A 16252-nucleotide genomic window follows, 5' to 3' on the forward strand; every position below is an offset into this window, starting at 1 on the left:
AAGCACCTCAAAAACAACAAAAAACCCAAACAACAACAAAAAATCCCCCTAAAATAAAGGGAGGGAAGGGAGGGTGGCTGCCGTCAACGACGGCACTGTGCTACACCCCCCCTCCACAACCCACCTATATCTGGAGGTGGCTCCGGTTCTGGCAGTTCCGGGCAGACGGGCCACCCCGGCAGCTCCGGGCAGACGGGCCACTCGGACTGGGCCGGAGGACAGTCGGACTGGGCCGGAGGACAGTCGGGCCGCTCTGGCAGACCCGGAGGACAGTCGGGCCGCTCTGGCAGACCCGGAGGACAGTCGGGCCGCTCTGGCGGCTCCGGGCAGTCTGGGCGGCTCTGGCGACTCCGGGCAGTCTGGGCGGCTCTGGCGACTCCGGGCAGTCTGGGCGGCTCTGGCGACTCCGGGCAGTCTGGGCGGCTCTGGCGACTCCGGGCAGTCTGGGCGGCTCTGGCGACTCCGGGCAGTCTGGGCGGCTCTGGCGACTCTTGACTGACGGGCGGCTCTGGCGACTCTTGACTGACGGGCGGCTCTGGCGACTCTTGACTGACGGGCGGCTCTGGCGACTCTTGACTGACGGGCGGCTCTGGCGACTCTTGACTGACGGGCGGCTCTGGCGACTCTTGACTGACGGGCGGCTCTGGCGACTCTTGACTGGCGGGGCTGGACTGACGCACTAAAAGCTTTGTGCGTGGGGCTGGTACTGGACGTGCCAGCCTGGAGACACGCACCTTCGGGCTAGTGCGGGGAGCTGGCCTAGGTCTCCATTCTTGCCCCACAAAACTGCCCTTGTGCCCCCCCCCAAAAAATTATTGGGGCTGCCTCGAGTTTCCTAAACTCCTCCATAGCCCTGGAAACGCTCAACCTTATTTCTGTCCATGTCCATCCTTCCTCCTCGTTCCTCTGCTGCTTGGTCCAAGTTTGGTGGGAGATTCTGTCACGAATTATGTCGTGGTGTTGCAGGGAAGACCAAAATGCAGCAGGTATATGGATACTCATTCTTTTAATTCACAAAAAAAGAGTAAAGCATCCACCGAAAAAACAAAACAATAAATGATACTCACGACTCACATCAGTGTAGCAGGCTCAATAACGCAGTGCTCACAAACAATCTCCCACAAAAGACAAACACACCCTAATATATGGGACTCTCAATCAAAGGCAAATAGACAACACCTGCCTTCAATTGAGAGTCCCAACCCCAATTAACCAAACATAGACATACAACCAACTAGATCAACATAGAAATACATAAACAAGGAACAGTGCCCAAAAACCCCCGGAATACATAAATCAAATCCCCTACAACAAACACACCACCCCGAACCACATACAACAAATACCCTCTGCCACGTCCTGACCAAACTACAATAACAATTAACCCTTATACTGGCCAGGACGTGACACATGGCTTTAGAAGCTTCTGATAGGCTAATTGACATCATTTAAGTCAATTGGAGGTGTACCTGTGGATGTATTTCAACGCTTACCTTCAAACTCAGTATCACTTTGCTTGACATCATGGGAAAATCTAAATAATTCAGCCAAGACCTCAGACCTCCACAAGTCTGGTTTATCCTTGGGAGCAATTTCCAAACTCCTGAAGGTACCACGTTCATCTGTACAAACAATAGTACGCAAGTATAAACACCATGGGACTACACATCCATCGTACCGCACAGGAAGGAGACACGTTCTGTCTCCTAGAGATGAATGTACTTTGGTGCGAGAAGTGAAAATCAATCCCAGAACAACAGCAAAAGACCTAGTGAAGATGCTGGAGGAACCAGGTACAAAAGTATCTATATCCACAGTAAAACGGGTCCTATATCAACATAACCCGAAAGGCCGCTCAGCAAGGAAGGAGCCACTGCTCCAAAACCGCCGTAAAAAAAGCCAGACTACGGTTTGCAACTGCATATGGGGACAAAGATCGTACTTTTTGAAGAAATGTCCTCTGGTCTGATGAAACATAAATAGAACTGTTTGGCTCATAATGACCATAGTTATGTTTTGAGAAAAAAGGTGGATGCTTGCAAGCCGAAGAACTCCATCCCAACCGTGAAGCATGGGCAGCATCATGTTGTGGGGGTGCTTTGCTGCAGGTGGGACTGGTGCAATTCACAAAATAGATGGTAGCATGAGGAAGGAAGATTTTAGCAACATCTCAAGACATCAGTCAGGAAGTTAAAGCTTGGTTGCACATTGGTCTTCCAAATAGACAATGACCCCAAGCATACTTCCAAAGTTGTGACAAAATGGCTTCATAGGGCTAGGCCCCTTTTTTTCAATTTCCGCCTGACTGACGTGCCCAAAGTAAACCGCCTGTTTCTCAGGCCCTGAAGCCAGGACATGCGTATAATTGGCACCATTGGAAAGAAAACACTTTGAACTTTATAGAAATGTTTTAAAAAATGTAGTAAAATATAACACAATAGATACGGTAGGAGAAAATCCAAAGAAGAACTACCAAAATGTTTTTTTTTTTTTGTTTGAGAGCCAATGCTCTTACAATGGAAAGTATAAGGGCATACTGAATTCTAGCTCCCAGGATGCAATTCATATTGCTTCCAGCAGTCTATGTTCAAGGTTTCCGGCTTGTACCTTCCAAAACGTATAATAAATAACAGTTTTAGTAGGGGGAAATGAGTGTATGCACGCGAGATGAAGACAGAACACACCTGCTAAAATCGGTTTCCTATTGAACATACTTATTTCCATAAGAAATATTATAGTTTGATTACATTTTAGGGTATCTGAGGAGTAAATAGAAACGTATTTTGACTTGTTGAAACAAAGTTTATGAGTAGATTTTAGGATTCCTTTCCCTGCATGTTGAACGAGTGGATTACTCAAATCGATGGCACCAACTAAACAGACTTTTTGCATATTCTATGATGTAGTCAAATTATGCGGGTGATTGTGCAACTGCGGGCCCCTTGGTCCAGCAAGATTTCAGATATTAAAACACCATTTTATCAGTATTCTAATTGTCTTTGATTTGTCTAGAAACAATATCTGATAATGTATGTGATCGTACTATTCAGGAATTTATATATTTTTTTGTCATTTTTCCCAGAGAGCCATAGACAAACGAGACAGAGAGCCATCACGTCATTAAACATCCATTTTAGTTGAAAATGAAATATCATACATTTTATTTATAACACATTTGTTATACATTTGTACATGAACTTGTATTGAATATTATTTTAAGTGATTAATGTTAATAATGCAATTCAAAGCCTGCATGTATAAACCTGCCTTGGTGACAGCTAAAACTATTTATTTATCTTGAAAAATAAGACATTTCCATCCAACCTTTTTGTGAGATTATGATAACAACCATATAATTTCCCTATCCAAACAAATCAATGGAAATTATACATAATATTTACCTCAAAAATATGGGTTGTGATGGAAATAACAAGGTGTGGTGAAAATTAAATCTCTGTAAAAAAAAGAAACGTATGAAAACAATATTTTGTTGCAAACATTTTGAACAACAACTATTGTTAAACATTGAATTAATATAAGACAAAGTAAGATTCCAAAACACTGAAACTTTTTCAACATGAGAACAATGTTTAGTCATTGATTCATTAGTCATTAGTCACACTTAGATGCAACATCTAAAACTTCTAGCCCCTATATATTGAGGGAAGAGTTAATTGAGAGCTGCACATTTTATTTAATGTATGATTTTATGTCCTGCTTTGTATGTACTGTATAGTGACTTTCCAAGTGTATCTAAGGCTTAGAAAGAGATCTATGTTCCTCCCAGACCAAGGCATCATGCTGTGGTCTGTACCGTCTGATGTCATCTCTCATCGGCCCCCCCAAAAAAACGGTTGAGGCCAACGCGACTCTTAGTTTTCACACAGCACCACTCTCTGCGTGAGTTTCTTGAACGATGCCAGGGTAAACATCCTGATCATACTCTACCACACACCACTTTCCGATCAACACTTCACTTAGATCTTCAATGGGCTGGAAGGCGCTGTGAGATATGTTGGATTTTCTATCTTGGTCTGCCTCTGTTTCTTCCACTAGATTCACAGTCTGTGGGCTGAAACAGCTGCAGGGATGTGAAAAGGAAGACAAACAACTGAGTACCCTCCAAGTTCTCTCTGCTGGACTGCCAGTAGTCTAGTGATACATAGTGTATTGATAATTTGAAATTATAGCATAGTTTAGTGATCAGTGGCATAAAGTACTTAATTAAGTAATTATACTTTGAAGTACAACTTAAGCACTTTTTTGGATGTATCTTTACATTACCTTACTATTGAGATTTCTTTGACAACTTTCACTTTTACTTCATTACATTCCTAATGAAAATAATGTACTTTTTTCCAATATGTATTTTCCCTGACAGCTAAAAGCACTCGATACAATTTGAATGCTTAGCAGGACAGGAAAATGGTCAAATTCACACACTAATCAAGAGAACATCTCTGGTCATCGCTACTGCCTCTGATCTTGTGGTCTCACAAAACACAAATGCATAGTTTGTAAATTATGTCTATTGTTGTTTAGACTTTTACTGAAGTAGTATTTTACTGGGTGACTTTCACTTTTACTTGATTCACTTTCTATTAATGTATCTATACAGTACCAGTCAAAAGTTTGGACACACCTACTCATACAAGGGTTTTTCTTTATTTTTACTATTTTATATATTATATAATAATAGTGAATATATCAAAACTATGAAATAACACATATAGAATCATGTAGTAATCAAAAATGTGTTAAACAAATTAAAATCTATTTTAGATTTTAGATTCTTCAAAGTAGCCACACACTTACCTTGATGACAGCTTTGCACACTCTTGGCATTTTCTTAACCATCTTCACCTAGAATGCTTTTCTACAGTCTTGAAGGAGTTCCCACATATGCTGAGCACTTGTTGGCTGTTTTTTCCTTCACTCTGTTGTCCAACTCATCCCAAACCATCTCAATTGGGTTGAGGTCGGGTGATTGCGGAGGCCAGGTCATCTGATGCAGCACTCTATCACTCTCCTTCTTGGTCAAATAGCCCTAACACAGCCTGGAGGTGTGTTTGGTCATTGTCCTGTTGAAAAACAAATGAGAGTGGGACTAAGCGCAAACCAGATGGGATGGCGTATCACTGCAGAATGCTGTGGTAGCCATGCTGGTTAGGTGTGCCTTGAATTCTAAATAAATCACAGACAGTGTCACCAGCAAAGCACCCCCACACCATGTGGTTAGAGCGTTGGGCCACTAACCAGAAGGTTGCTGGATTGAATCCCTAATATGACAAGGTAAAAATCTGTCGTTCTGCCCCTGAACAAGGCAGTTAACTAATACTTGAGTTGATAATGTAAAAATATGTTGTTCTACCCCTGAGCAAGGCAGTTAACCCACTGTTCCCTGGGCACCACTCTGATTCAGAGGGATTGGGTTAAATGTGGAAGACACATTTCAGTTGATTACATTCAGTTGGACAACTGACTAGGTACCCCCCTTTCCCATGCTTCATGGTGGGAACCACACATGTGGATATCTTCTGTTCACCTACTATGCGTCTCACAAAGACACAGAAATTGGAACCAAAAATCTCAGATTTGGACTCATCAGAACAAAGGACAGATTTCCACAGGACCATTTCTTGTTTTTTCTTGGCCCAAGCAAGTCTCTTCTTATTATTTGTGTCCTTTAGTAGAGGTTTCTTTGCAGCAATTCAACCATGAAGGCCTGATTCTGTCAGTCTCCTCTGAACAGTTGATGTTGAGATGTGTCTGTCACTTGAACTCTGTGAAGAATTTATTTGCGCTGCAATCTGAGGCTGGTAACTCGAATGAACTTGTCCTCTGCCGCAGAGGTAACTCTGCGTCTTCCTTTCCTGTTTCTGTCCTTGTGAGAGACAGTTTCATCATAGCGCTTGATGGTTTTTGCAACTGCACTTGAAGAAACTTTCAAAGTTCTTGAAATTTTCCGCATTGACTGACCTTCATGTCTTAAAGTAATGATGGACTGTTGTTTCTCTTTTATTTGAGCTGTTTTTGATATAATATGGACTTGGTCTTTTACCAAATATGGCTATCTTCTGTATATCACCCATGCCTTGTCACAACACAACTGATGGGCTCAAACGCATGAAGAATTTATGAAATTCCACAAATTAACTTTTAACAAGGCACACCTGTTCATTGAAATTCATTCCAGGTGACTACCTCATGAAGCTGGTTGAGAGAAGGCCAAGAGTGTGCAAAGCTGTCATCAAGGTATATGGTAGCTACTTTGAAGAATGTAAAATATAAAATAACACTTTTTTGGTTACTACATGATTCCATGTGTTATTTCATAGTTTTGATGAGTTCACTATTATTTTGCAAAGTAGAAAATATTAAAAATAAAGAAAACCCGAGAATGAGTAGCTGTGGCCAAACTTTTGACTAGGTACTGTACATATATTCTAATTCATTAGTTTTCCATATGGGTCAAGTGGAAAGAACAAAAAGAAGACATAGAACAAAAGTGAACAAAACAAGCCCAGGAATCATGATTAACATGGTCAACAACACTTCTAAAGAGAGAGAGAGAGAGGCTAAACAAGCCCAGGAATCATGACTAACATGGTCAACAACACTTCTAAAGAGAGAGAGAGATAGGCTAAACAAGCCCAGGAATCATGACTAACATGGTCAACAACACTTCTAAAGAGAGAGAGAGAGAGGCTAAACAAGCCCAGGAATCATGATTAACATGGTCAACAACACTTCTAAAGAGAGAGAGAGAGAGAGGCTAAACAAGCCCAGAAATCATCACTAACATGGTCAACATCACTTCTAAGGAGAGAGAGAGAGAGAGATAGGCTAAACAAGCCCAGGAATCATGACCAACATGGTCAACATTACCTCTAAAGAGAGAGAGAGAGAGCCACAGCATTTACCTCCTGGAGCCTATCTTGTTGTCTGATGAGGTCTTTGGCTTCTATCTTGAGGCAGATAGCAGGTGTCAATAGAACACAATTTGAGCTAGCCAAAGGCATGTTATTAACCTGTCTGACTGGGATTGTGTGCGTCTGTGTTCCAAATGGCACTCTCTTCTCTGCAGAACCCTGGTCAAAAGTAGTTTACTGTATAGGGAATAGGGTACTATTTGTGACTGATTCTGGGCTTGTACGTTGCACTTGGCCTCTTCATTTACTTGTAAAGGGATGAGAGGGGATTCCATGGTATAGAAGGAAGATTATGAGAGACACACACTCTACACCTACATCCCAAATGGCACCCTATTCCCTTTATAGTGGGCTACTTTTGACCAGGGCAAATAGGGAAGAGGGTGTTATTTTGGGATGGACGCCGTGCTATTTTACTGACTGGCATTTCATCACACACAGGCTTTTGCATTAACTCTAATAAAGGATTTTGTATTGTTATTTCATTTTGGTCTAACAAGAGTTTCAAAGCTGGCTCAGTTTTCTATAGGAATTGGTGTTATTGGCCAGCAAAATAAATAAGACGTCTGCCACAAACCAACGCAGATTCACAAGAAGGAATATACAAACTTGGCCATGCGGACGCTACAGACATTTTCGTGAGAAGAACGATTTTCGGGAAATCTCCTGGTCTGAAAAACAGTACTGTAGCTCTGCCACTTTCCACCGCAGATGTGGAAAGCCGACATAGGCAGATGAAGTGGATTGAGACACAGCACATACAAAACAGATATCTCTAGCTTAAACTGACCGATTGTGATGTGGATTTTTGTATTATGTTCATTAAATTGACACATGGGTGCATCAATAGACTTGTAAGGACTAGCTAGCCTATACCCCTGATGCAGTGGCCTCATCCCATCCATTCCTCTAGCTAGCCTATACCCCTGATGCAGTGGCCTCATCCCATCCATTCCTCTAGCTAGCCGATGCCCCTGATGCAGTGGCCTCATCCCATCCATTCCTCTAGTTGGCCTATACCCCTGATACAGTGGCCTCATCACATCCATTCCTCTAGCTAGCCTATACCCCTGATACAGTGGCCTCATCCCATCCATTCCTCTAGCTAGCCTGTACCCGTGATAAAGTGGCCTCACCCATCCGTTCCTCTAGCTAGCCTATACCCCTGACGCAGTGACCTCATCCCATCCATTCCTCTAGCTAGCCTATGCCCCTGATGCAGTGGCCTCATCCCATCCATTCCTCTAGCTAGCCTATACCCCTGATACAGTGGCCTCATCCCATCCATTCCTCTAGCTAGCCTATACCCCTGATGCAGTGGCCTCATCCCATCCATTCCTCTAGCTAGCCTATACCCCTGACGCAGTGACCTCATCCCATCCATTCCTCTAGCTAGCCTATACCTGTGATGCAGTGGCCTCTTCCTATCCATTCCTATAGCTAGCCAGTCTATTCTCCTATCCTCCCACTGGCTGCTCACATCATCTGTTTTGCTGCAGCAGGCCATTCATCACTGTAGCACTGGAGCGTAGAGCTCTTTAAGTTGCATAAACACAATGTCGCCGGAGCACCCAGATGTCCTGCTCCGCCAGGTGATGAATGGTGGACCTCACAGACAGAGTATCTTCAGAGATGATGACGGAGCAACACCAGTCACTTCACATCACATGCACTCACTGCCTGGAGGCAGGAAGGAACCACAGGCTTCCGACGCATTCTGAAGAACAGCAACAGTTTCGCTATCTTTTTTACTGCTTATCTTTAATACCAGACATATTTCTGCGTTTTCAATTGAAACTACTTTTAGAGTTGAATGATTTTGTAGTTTAAAGCATTACGACAAATCAGTGAAGCGTGAGTCTTTATTTTCTGTGAGTAATTTCTCCAATAAGTTTCTATTGTATAAACAAACATATAATGATCACTTTTTATATATAATCTTTCTCATTCTTTTCTCACAGGAACAAATATTGACTATAGCCTGTTGATTGTCATCAGCGTTTAAAGTTGGCTTGTAATGACAACAGTGACAGTAGTCACTTCACATGCAGCCACTGGCTGGAGGCCGGAAGCAGCTACATTCGTGCAGTCGGCATGTCAACACGTGGTCTGCGGTTGTGAGGCCGGGTTGAACGTACTGCCAAATTCTCTAAAATGTCGTTGGAGGCGGCTTATGGTAGAGAAATGAACATTAAATTCTCTGGAAACAGCTCTGGTGGACATTCCTGCAGACAGCATGCCAGTTGCACACTCCCTCGATACTTAAGACATCTGTGGCATTGTGTTGTGTAACAAAATTGCACATTTTATAGTGGACTTTTATTGTCCCCAGCACAAGGTGCACCTGTGTAATGATCGTGCTGTTTAATCAGCTTCTTGATATGCCACTGTGAGGTGGATGAATAATCTTGGCAAAGGAGAAATGCTCACTAAAAGGGATGTAAACAAATTTGTTCACAAAATTTGAGAAAAATAAGCTTTTTGTGCGTATGGAACATTTCTGGGATCTTTTATTTTAGCTCATTAAACACGGGTCCAACACTTTGTTGCGTTTATATTTTTGTTCAGTATATTTGATTTTTGTGGTTTGTGTGACTAGTTATTCTTTTTAAAGCTCACACTTGCTTTTATGTCACAAAATGCCTTGAAGATTTCTGCAGTGCAGTGAGTGGTGAGATATTTGCTTTGGGAAATGTTGCTTTGGGAAATAAAAAATTCTCCTCTGTGAGCCAAGGCCATGTTAAACTTCCGATATGAATTGCATGCTGCCCTCATTTCTATGCCCTACATATTCTAAAGCAACTGGGAAAATAATACATACCAGAGGTTTTGTGTGTGTGTGTGTGTGTGTGTGTGTGTGTGTGTGTGTGTGTGTGTGTGTGTGTGTGTGTGTGTGTGTGTGTGTGTGTGTGTGTGTGTGTGTGTAAATCGCATCCACCCTGGCAGCTATGGTAAAAGACGTTTTGAGAAAGTAACACCAGAGTCCAGGGATGATCCTTTGAACAGCATACAACCACAGGAGGTTGGTGGCACCTTAACTGGGGAGGACAGGCTCGTGGTAGTGGCTGGAGAGGAATCAGTGGAATGGTATCAAATACATCAAACACATGGTTTGATGCCATTCCATTTACTCCGTTCCGCTCCACTGAATACAAAGCACAGTACATAAAGGTCAGTGATAGAAGCAGAACTTAAGCATATCCCTCCTCCAATTCATTTCCACAGCATTCAGCACTCTAGTTACAGAGAGGCTCTATGAACCGAAACCAGGAACAGGAAAATATGGCACAGAGGAGGCAATTCTTGAGAAACCATAGAGAATTATAGAGGCCTCTAGTGGCCAAAAGGCTATATTAGTATGGGCAGGGCCATCGAGGGCTTCTACCATTTTTAATGTAGTCAACTGGGTCGGACTTCCAACTTCATTAGCTGATCCCTCCTGGTGACCCTGTTGGAGTCATGTCCAACCGGGTTATCAGGAAGGATCAGCCAATCAGGAAGAAGAAAAATTACTACTTCAAAATGGAGATTGCCTCAATGGCACTGCCTATGCAGTCACAGAAAAAAAGAAAAAAGAAGAGTGCTCTATCTATCTCTATAGGAGTAACACTCTTTTCACACCACATCGATACAGCTGTTTTCCATAGCATGTTAGGAGAACTTACCCAGCATTTTAGGGTAATTAACATAGCAGGTTAGGAGACTGAGGTTTAAGGTTAGAAAAAGGGTTGGGGTTAGCAAAAATGCTCTTCTAACCTGCTACAAAAATCACTTCTGGTCACAGCTGTATTGAAGTGGCGTAAAAATGATTTGTCCTGGCAACTCTGAGGTCTCTCATTTTTTTGTTTTAAGAGGAAGGTGGGATTTTCAGGGTTTTGTTTTTGTTGTTGTTGTAAGGAGATCAGTGAATCTCTATAGCCTGAAATTAAACTATTATTTCCACTTCGGACACATCAGGAAAATGTAATCTCTCATGGACAGATTTTGTGTGTAAATCACACAGCTGACCAAATTACGCAAGATATTTGTTCTGTGTTAACCGAGATTAGGAAGAATACCAACAGACTTTCAGCCTAAATTACTACTGCATGTACTTTCCAAAGTGGGATATTTTCTAGGTGAAACCATTCCTCTACAGATGACAGTACATTTCAACACCTACTGTGGACTGTTTATGGTGTGTTTATGTAAGCGTATAGAAAATAAGCACATTATCTCGTCTAGATAAGAGGTTTCCATAAGGCTTGGTGAAGACGTGCGGTTCATGGTTTTCTGAGACTGTCACCCCCTCATAAGATTTGCTCTTTTTGGGATAATTCAGTGTGGCTTCCATACTCCCACACCAGGCTTTGGAAAGGACTACCATTGGCTTTTATTCGCTTTTTTTTTCTTGTTACATAATACCTCAGCTATAGAATGTGTCCCACTTGTATAAAGAATACACAACTTCTGTTTTTCAGCCGTCTTCAAATCTGATCAGCAAACCCTTTCTTTATATGTACAACTTATTTTTTTACTGTTTGATTCCCCATCACAGATGCATATGTTGTTTATGTTAAGATCCAGCAAGCCCTTTCAATACCAACCAGTCTGTTCCACAGCAAGCCCTTTCAATACCAACCAGACTGTTCCACAGCAAGCCCTTTCAATACCGACCAGTCTGTTCCACAGCAAGCCCTTTCAATACCGACCAGTCTGTTCCACAGCAAGCCCTTTCAATACCGACCAGTCTGTTCCACAGCAAGCCCTTTCAATACCGACCAGTCTGTTCCACAGCAAGCCCTTTCAATACCGACCAGTCTGTTCCACAGCAAGCCCTTTCAATACCGACCAGTCTGTTCCACAGCAAGCCCTTTCAATACCGACCAGTCTGTTCCACAGCAAGCCCTTTCAATACCGACCAGTCTGTTCCACAGCAAGCCCTTTCAATACCAACCAGTCTGTCCCACAGCCCCTTGGCATCAATATTTATTGGCTGTCATTAGATATTTTCCCCTAATTGATATCAACATGCGACCATAAATAAATGTACTTTTAGAATTGCCAAATCCCCATGGATTGATGATGAATTGAAAAACTGTATGGCTGAGATGTAAAAACAAATAAGTCTGAAAACACAGCGAACATTGAGAAATCACTTAGTTAAAGAACAACAAAAAAAACATACTATGGAATAAAGATACATGATACAGTATAAAGAATGGTCGTAAAAAGCACTGGAGTACTTTAAATGAAATTCTAGGTAAAAAAGTGAACTCGGCTCCATCCTTCATTGAGGCATAAACTAACTTTAACCCTAGCTACATGTCCACACCCAACCTTAACACTAGCCAGTGGGAATCTATTCCTCAGAGAAGTGAGGGGGAAGAGGTGAAAAATGTGTTGCTATCCATAAATAAATTGACTGTAGTCTACCGCAGGGCAGCTGGCTTGGGCCATTATAGCTTTCTGTTTTTTCTAATGACCTGTAACGACATTGAATTAAGCCTGTGTGTATACACTGCAACAGTATACCAGTCAGCTATGACAATAAAATAAATGACTGATACCCAGTTTTAGAATGAGTAACTAGCAATAGGTAGGTGCTAAAAACACTACATATACAAAAGTATGTGGACACCCTTTCAAATTAGTGGATTCGACTATTTCAGCCTCACCCCTTGCTGACAGGTGTATAAAATCAAGCACGCGGTCATGCGATCTCCATACTGAAGAGCTCAGTGACTTTCAACGTGGCACCATCATAAGATGCCACCTTTCCAACAAGTCAGTTCGTCAATTTCTGCCCTGCTAGAGCTGCCCCCAGTCAACTGTAAGTGCTGTTATTGTGAAGTGGAAAGGTGTATGAGCAACAATGGCTAAGCCGTGAAATGGTAGGCCACAACAAGCTCACTGAACGGGATCGCCGAGTGCTGAAGTACGTAGCACGTAAAAATAGTTTTTCCTCTGTTGCAACACTCATTACCGAGTTCCAAACAGCCTCTGGAAGCAATGTCAGCACAATAACTGTTCGTCAGGAGCTTTATGAAATGGGTTTCCATGGCCAAGCATTGGCTGGAGTGGTATAAAGCTAGCCACCATTGGTAATTGGTATTTTTTGTATTTTATTAGGATCCCCATAAACTGTTGCGAAAGACAAAGCTACTCTTCCTGGGGTCCACACAAAACATGAAACATGACATTTTACAGAACATTAATAGACAAGAAAAGCTCAAGGACAGAACAGAAAAACATGCATTTAAAAACGGCACACATATCCTACATATCAATACATACACACAAACTATCTATGTCCTTGGGGTGTTGCTTTAGCTGTTTTTTGAAACCAGGTTTGTTGTTCATTTGAACAATATGAGGTGAAAGGAAGTTCCATTCAATAATGGCTCTATGTAATACTGTACATTTTCTTGAATTTGTTCTGGATTTGCGGACTGTGAATCGACCCCTGGTGACAGGTCTGGTGGGGTAAGTGTATGTGTCAGAGCTGTGCATAAGTTGACAATGCAAAAACAAAAGTGACATTTTCAACACATTGAAAATTCTTATAAAAATAAGAAGTGATGCAATCAGTCTCTCCTCAACTCTTAGTCAAGAGAGACTGGTATGCATAGTATTTCTATTAGTACTCTGATTACAATGAAGAGCAAGATGTGCCGCTCTGTTCTGGGCCAGCTGCAGCTTAACTAGGCCTTTCTTTGCAGCACTGGGCCACATGACTGGACAATAATCAAGATTAGACTAAACTAGAGCCTGCAGGACTCGCTTTGTGGAGTGGGGTGTCAAAAAACAGAACATCTCTTTATTATAGACAGACCTCTCCCCATCTTTACAACCATTGAATCTGTATGTTTTGACAGTTTACAATCTAAAGTAATTTAATCTCCTCATTTTGTTCAACTTCAACACCATTCATTACCAGATACAGCTGAGATCTAGAGATTAGGGAATGATTTGAACCAAATACAATGCTCTTAGTTTTAGAGATGATCAGGACCAGTTTATTACTGGCCACCCATTACAACTGACTGCAACTCCTTTGTAAGGGTTTCAGTGACTTCATTAGCTGTATGCAGTGCATTCGGAAAGTAATCAGACCACTTTACTTTTTTCAAATTTTGTTACGTTACAGCCTTTTTCTAAAATGGATTAAATAAAAGTGATATGGAAAAAATCTACACACAATACCCAATAATGACAAAGCAAACAGGTTTTTTGAAGTTTAATCAAATTTATACAAAATAAAACAGAAATACCTTATTCACATAAGTATTCAGACTATTTGCTATGAGACTCAAAATTGAGCTCAGGTTCATCCTGTTTCGATTGATCATACTTGAGATGTTTCTACAACTTGATTGGAATCCACCTGTGGTAAATTGAATTGATTGGACATGATTTGGAAAGGCACACACATGTCTATATTATAGCCCACAGTTGACAGTGCATGTCAGAGCAAAAACAAAGCGATGAGGTTGAGGGAATTGTCAGTAGAGCTCCGAGATAGGATTGTGTCGAGGCACAGATCTGGGGAAGGGTACCAAGAAATGTCTGCAGCGTTGAAGGTCCTCAAGAACACAGTGGCCTCCATCATTCTTAAATGGAAGAGGTGTGGAACCACCAAGACTCTTCCTAGAGCTGGCCACCCGGCCAAACTGAGCAATCGGGGAGAATCGCCTTGGTCAGGGAGGTGACTAAGAACCCGATGGTCAATCGGACAAAGCTCTAGAGTTGCTCAAGAGAAGATGGGAGAAGATGGGAGAAACTTCCAGAAGGACAACCATCTCTGCAGTACTCCACCAATCAGGCCATTATGGTAGAGTGGCCAGACGGAAGCCACTGCTCAATAAAAAGGCACATGACAGCCCGTTTGGAACAAAGTACAAGGAGATCCTTGATGAAAACCTGCTCCAGAGCGCTCAGGACCTCAGACTGGGGCGAAGGGTCACCTTCCAACAGGACAACAACCCTAAGCACAAAGTCAAGACAACGCAGGAGTGTCTTCGGGACAAGTCTCTAAATGTTCTTGAGTGGCCCATCCAGAGCCTGGACTTGAAACCGATTGAACATCTCTGGAGAGACCTGAAAATAGCTGTGCAGTAACACTCCCCATACAACCTGACAGAGCTTGAGAGGATCTGCAGAGAAGAATGGGAGAAACTCCCCAAATACAGGTGTGTCAAGCTTGTAGCGTCATACCCAAGAAGACTCAAGGCTGTAATCGCTGCCAAAGGTGCTTCAACAAAGTACTGAGTAAAGGGTCTAAATACTTATGTAAATGTGATTTTCTGTTTGTTATTTGTAATACATTTGCAAACATTTGTAAAAACCTATTTTTGCTTTGTCATTATGGGGTATTGTTTGTAGATTGATGAGAAAAAAAAGTGATTAAATTAATTTTAGAATGAGGCTATAACATAACAAAATGTGGAAGAAGTTAATGGGTCTGAATACTTTACTAAGGTACTGAAAGTATTCAATGCCAGGTGGTTTGTCATTATTGATCAATAGCAATAATTTTTCCACCTGTCCCACACTAACTCTATTCTTTCATTATTAGTTGTATTTATTCATTAGTATGATGGCTCACTCTTCGTTGTTGGCATTTCCTGCTTAAGTTTGCCCACTTTTGCCAATGAAGTAATCATTGAAATAAATGCCAAGATCAAATTGTTTTGTGATAAATAAGCCATCTGATTTGATGAAAGATGCAGTTGAATTTGTCTTTCTGCCCTTCATTTCATTTAATAAAGTACTCAAGTTTTTTTCCATCATTCTTTACAGTATGTCATTGATCGTGGCTTCATAATATAAGTTCTTCTTTTTGTTGAGTTTAGTCACATAATTGATCAGTTTGCAGAAAGTCAGCACCCAGACTTATTATTCACCCATCTCTTTCAACCAAACAGTTTATCCATGGAGCCTTAACAGTTTTAACAGTCAGTTTCATAGCAGGTTTTTATGTGGCCCTGTGGCTCAGTTGGTAGAGCATGGTGTTTGCAACGCCAGGGTTGTGGGTTCGATTCCCACGGGGCCCAGTTGGAAAAAAAAAAAAAACGTATGAAATGTATGCATTCACTACTCTAAGTCGCTCTGGATAAGAGCGTCTGCTAAATGACTAAAATGGAAAATGGAAGAATCCATTTTATAAATTCATCAAGTGCAGTGTCTGGATGCTCCTTATTAATCACATAAGACCAACAAATATTATTTACATCATGCACATAAGATGATCTCTTATACATTATTTTAGGTCAAGCTTTTGGATCCTTGGCTCTCCTAGATATAGCCACTATATTGTGATCACTGCATCCAATGGGTAT

General features: G+C 41.7%; 1 non-coding gene across 1 annotated transcript; it reads left to right on the forward strand.

Moving 5' to 3' along the window:
* The first annotated feature begins 15894 nt into the window (after positions 1-15894).
* trnaa-ugc (transfer RNA alanine (anticodon UGC)) lies at positions 15895-15967 on the forward strand. Its single transcript has one exon. It is a non-coding gene; the product is annotated as a tRNA-Ala (tRNA).
* The last annotated feature ends 285 nt before the right edge of the window (positions 15968-16252 follow it).

The sequence above is a fragment of the Salmo trutta genome, chromosome 16, assembly GCF_901001165.1.
Source record: "Salmo trutta chromosome 16, fSalTru1.1, whole genome shotgun sequence".
NCBI lineage: Eukaryota > Metazoa > Chordata > Actinopteri > Salmoniformes > Salmonidae > Salmo > Salmo trutta.